The following is a 5,539-nucleotide window of genomic DNA, read 5'->3' as shown; positions in this document are numbered from 1 at the left end:
TTTTTATTTTAAACCAGCAGCTGGTTAATAGTGGTTTTGAGTATTGTCTATAATTGTGATATATATTGTAACAGGTTTTCTCAAGATTTTAAAATTAGATCTACTGGTTGGTTGCTGCAATTAAAGAAAGGTATAATGCATGCACTTGAATCTTTATTAATTATGGATCTTGAATCTTTAATTGGTAAGTTTATAGATGTTTCAAGATCTTGATTATATGTTGTATATTGGTATTTTGCAAAAAGTAGAAAGCTTTTGAGACAATCACACTCACACATCCGTGTAATATTGATTGGGGAGTGGTATTAACCTTAACACTATACACGTGTCAAGTTTATGAAATATACTAAAAACATTGGTAATTTGTTATAAGTGGTTAGATCCAGTATTTATATCTTGAATCAGCCAATCTTTATGGGAAATTTTAGTAGAGATTTATAGTGCATGTTGGTGTAACGAAATCTGGAGAGTGTATTGTTGTCGGTTAGGATCGTATCGATCTAGCGTTACCAATTCGTTCTCAAGTCTAGATCTGAGCCGAGTCAATGGCCAGTGAACGCGTTATATATGTAAATATACACATGTTACACTTATGGATTAAGTTTCTTGATTTTATTGTAACTTTGTTATGAGGTTAAATTGATGTTTATCATTTATCACATATTTGTTTGTTGTTCTAATTTGGTGAGACGACTGGCAGAAAAATAAACGAATGGTGGACACGGAAATCATGTCTCCCGGGGAAGTCGAGTCGCCATTGCAATCGGACCAAACTCAAGCTAAGAATAATGTCCATAATACTCTCGTGCCCCAACAACTCGGCCGACAATCGTCAATCTATTCCCTTACTTTAGATGAATTTCAACATACTCTAAACGAGAGTGGAAAGAATTTCGGTTCAATGAACATGGACGAGTTTCTAAATAGCATTTGGACCGCCGAGGAAAACCAGGCCCACACCCAAGTCACCCTCCCGTCGCCACCATGGCCGCTGCTTCTGCCGCCATGGCTGCCAACGGTGCTAGTAGCAGCGCACAGTTCTTGATGGGAATCAACTCGAGCTCAGCCGAACCGAATATGATTGCTAGGCAATTAAGTTTGTCTCGACAAGGCTCGTTGACTCTCCCCGGGCCGTTATCCCGAAAAACAGTTGATGAGGTTTGGTCAGAAATTCAAAAGACCCGACAAGGTCACCAACCACCGAGTAACGGTAATGGCAATAATGGGAATAACTCGTGTGATGAACAAGTTGCAGGTTCTGCCGAACGCCAACCGACTTATGGATAAATGACACTCGAGGATTTCTTAGTGAAGGCTGGGGTAGTTCGGGAACAAAATCATCCCAATGCCCCACCCGTTCAACCGCAAGTGCAGGCTTCTTTCGGGTTATATCCAGCAAACGGGAACAATCGAGTTATTGGGCCTCCGCCGGGCTCGGCTCACATGGTAAGGCCCATGATAGGGCTAAGCACAGGGGGCGGCGCAAATGTTATCCCACCGTACTCGCCTCTTATCCGGGAGACACCGGGTTATCCTGGAGGAAAACGAGCGGGAAACTATCAACCGCAGCCGGCATGGGAGGAAATGGAGGCGGTGTTGCTGGCGGTTTTGGACAAGGGCTTGGAATCGGATCACCAGCGAGTCCAGTATCTTCTGATGGGATTGCGACCAGTCAACTTGATAGCGGGAATCAGTACGGGTTGGAAATGGGCGGTGTTAGAGGCAGCCGGAAGCGGATTATTGATGGTCCGGTGGAGAAAGTTGTGGAGAGGCGGCAACGAAGGATGATAAAGAACCGAGAGTCAGCTGCGAGATCCCAAGCTAGGAAACAGGTAAACGTGAAAACGCTCTGACCATTCTCAAATTTCAAGTCGATTATTTTTTTGTAATACGTTTTTTTCTATCCGCAGGCTTACATGGTCGAACTGGAGGCGGAGTTGAACATGTTAAAAGAGGAGAATGCTCAACTCAAACAAGCTCTGGTAAGGACCGATTTCTTTCGGACTTAGAAAGTTTTTAGGTTTGTTGAACGATCGGGATCGAATACTAAGTTTCAGTTTTTGTGGTGGTTTTATAGGCGGAAATAGAGAGAGAAAGAAAACAACAGGTGTGTGAATGAATCTTTAAACCCTTTAATATCCTTTAAAGACGTTGATAGGTAGTTATATTAATTTGTTCCGAAACATGGGATCTGGAATGCAGTTTTCGGAAGAAATAAGGATGAAAGGTGTGGGGAAAGCACAAAAAGTGAGAGACAAATCGAGGATGTTAAGGAGGTGCTCAAGTTGTCCAAACTGATGGAAAGGGCATGAGCATATCTAGTTTCGGTGTTTTGTATTTCTTGCAAACTAGAGTTCAAATAAATATATATTATAATTATATGATGTTATATATCTATAGGTGGTTTGGTTCTTTATTATATTAAAAGTCTTCAAATGTGTGAATTATTTGGATTTCATATTTGGGATGACTGAGCATTTTCCAACATTCGAGTTAAAACACCACTCCCACTATCATTCAACTTAGTTGAAAAAATGCATGAGGCAGTCACACATTTAGGTGGAAAACGTAGATTAACGCGATTTTGCACGCAAATAATTGGTAAGCGATTGCTTATATCGTTTGTAGATTAACGTGATTTTGCACGCAAATAATTGGTAAGCGATTGCTTATATCGTTTGTTTTGTTCACGTTTTCTACATTTTATTAGAAATTGATGGGGCATTAGTATGTTATTGTTTCTACAAGAAGTTGAGAGGACATTAGTCCGCGCGTAATTACTAAAAGTTTGGGTTCTCTCGATACTTTAGTTTGCAAATGTATTCACTGTAAATGTTCTTATACTAAAAGTTTTGAGTTCTCTCAATACTTTAGGTTGCAAATGTATTCACCACTTTAGTTTGCAAATGTTTTCACCGTAGGAGGTAGCATTGTAGTTATGTATTTTGTTTGTCTTGTGGCTGTTGAGTACTAGCAGAGACGAAATTTCGTAAAGACTTAAAAGGTTCCTGGGTTCAAGTACCCGGAAGTAAATAAAAATCCTTTTGTTTAGGTCTCTTAAAAGGCTCAAGGTTTTGTTTTTGTGTCGCGTGAAGTAAAAACGCGGACCAATAGATGAATAGAATGGACAAGATCATAGCCAGTTTCACTGTTTCTTATTTCTTGCAAACTGGAGTTCAAATTAATATATGTTAACTATATGGTGTTATATATGATAGTATATCTATATCTATAGATGGTTTTGTTCTTTGTTGTATTATTTATCAATTATCCAGTAGTTTTGGCTGGTGCTCGTCTCCAAACATGTGTGAATTATATGAATTTACTTTTTGTGATATTAGTATTTTCCAACATTCGAGATAAAAAACTGCTCCCATGATCATTACATTTTTATTTATTTTTTTATTTTTAGCAAACAGGCAATCCCCAAGGAAAACTTTCATTATGACTGTAGATAAATATCATAGCTTGATGCTACAAAAAATTTTAAGACCTTCTTTTGGCTTTTAAGTACATTATCTTTTTTGGTTAGTTTTCTTCTCCATGAGTTGTCAAGAGGTGGAATGCGTTTGACAACTTTTAGATTAATTAGTTATTTTACTTTCTTATTTTTATTTCTTTTTCTTTTCTTTTCTTTCTTTTTACCTTGATGAAATCATTTCTATAGATTTAGTTGGGTATAGATTAGATTTTTAAGAGGTTACATTTTTAGGGGTATTTTTCAGATATTTTTTGGGTAATTTCGGGTGGGTATTTCAAAAACCATGTTTCAAGTATTGGACAAAGCCGGTTTCGGTTTTCGGGCATAACGGGTACAAATTGGGTCCGGTTTCAGGTACGGTTTATGGTACTGAAATGCATACCCTGTTCGTACCTTACGAGTAAGATTTGGTAAAGGTTCGGGAAACCGGGTTTTTTTACTGATCTGGTTCAGGGTTTAGGTTTTTTGTGCGCCTCTGAGAGTATTCATCGTATTAATTGAATTGGGGGCTGAACAAGTTAAGGAATCCATCAGTGATTTAGTGGTGAATGTGAATTGGGCTTAGCGGCAACGCAATATGCAAACCAAAGGCATTTAGTTGGGCTGTAAAAAGGAGACTTAACATTTAATTTATAAGCTATAATTTTGTGGGAAAAATTAAAATGTAAAGTGAGACATAAACGAGAATCGTGAGAAGGAATTGTGATCACATATTAAACAAAAAAATTCAAAATAATAACAAATACACCATAACTTAAAATATAAACAAAAAATTAAAAAATTTAAAAAAACTAAAATATTTCCCCCCGTCATTCCCGTTAGAAAACGACAAAAAGACATAATACCGAGAAAAAAAGACACAAAAATGAAAATGAACAAATAACAAAATGATAAATAAAAAAAGACACAATATGTGACAAAATATAGCAACAAAGTATAACACAATATCAAGACAAAAAACACAATGTCAAGAAAAAAAAAGACATAATCAATGACGAAAAAAAATAAAAAAACACAATGATATTTTTTCCTCAACATTGTGTCATTTTTTTAGAACAAGAAAGACGATGAAAACATTCTTGCGTTTTTACATTTTTCGTTTTTTTATTAAATTTTGAGTTATTATTTTTTCATTATTTTATAATGAGTATTATTTATGGCTAAAAATCATTCTCATCCTTCTCTTTCTGTTCTCCTTTTTAGAATAATCTGACCCCAATTTTATAGGGCTGGCGATCATGACCCAAATTTGTCTAATTAATGCTTAGTTAATGAACTACCTAGATTTGATGATTGTTTGTTGAATAGAATTTTTCTCGGTTTATATTGATTATTGTTGAATTAATGCTACAGAAAATAATCCTTTTATAATTGATATGATGTGTATTAGTATTTTGGTCTGATTTCTTGTTATCATTGTTTTGCGTCTTGTTGAATGCTTTTAAGTGATAAATACATATTTAGATCACATACTCTGTGTTTGTAAGAAAAACTATGGGCAAAAACAAGCCAAGCGTGATAGTAACATATGGTTGTGTAGGTAGAAAATTCTTACCAACCAAATAAAATGTAGAGTTATATAAAAGGGGAATGAACACTCATAGGTATTACTCAATTCTTATGCACTAACCAATCTTGTTCTGTCATCTAATTTCTACTTTCAAATACTCACAAATTACAAAATCATTAGCAACAAATATACCCACAAGTACCTTTGAATGCTTTGTTTTTAATTTGTTTGTTACAATATAAAAGGAAAATGGTGTGGGTTTATTTGGTAATGGTTTACCACAAGAGTTTGAAGCCATGCATGGATACATAGGTGGCACATATGAGTTTGAAGCTAGCCATGAATGCCCCGTCCTCCGTTAGTTTCATTGTGTGCATGAAGCGAAAAAATCTTCTATTTTACACTTGTTACATGTACAATCTTTCTATTTAGTTCTAATTTAATGATAAAGTATGTAATAATATTAGTCAATGTTAGATCAAGCTATATGTTATGAATCAATCTTTATTATTCTGAATAATTCGTTGTATCAGCGTCATCTTAGTTCC

The 5,539-nt window shown here is 35.7% G+C and overlaps 1 pseudogene across 1 annotated transcript; it reads left to right on the top strand.

Annotated features, from left to right (window-relative positions):
• Window positions 1-674: 674 nt before the first annotated feature.
• On the top strand, window positions 675-2,487 carry LOC143617914 (protein ABSCISIC ACID-INSENSITIVE 5-like; annotated as a pseudogene). The gene is made up of 4 exons (XR_013150913.1): window positions 675-1,832; window positions 1,911-1,982; window positions 2,078-2,107; window positions 2,203-2,487. The product of XR_013150913.1 is annotated as a protein ABSCISIC ACID-INSENSITIVE 5-like (transcript).
• The last annotated feature ends 3,052 nt before the right edge of the window (window positions 2,488-5,539 follow it).

Source organism: Bidens hawaiensis, unplaced genomic scaffold (genome assembly GCF_021521415.1).
Source record: "Bidens hawaiensis isolate Kalapana, Puna unplaced genomic scaffold, B.hawaiensis_p1.1 tig00002338_1, whole genome shotgun sequence".
Taxonomy (NCBI): Eukaryota; Viridiplantae; Streptophyta; class Magnoliopsida; order Asterales; family Asteraceae; genus Bidens; species Bidens hawaiensis.
This window is presented reverse-complemented; position numbering and strand designations above follow the sequence as displayed.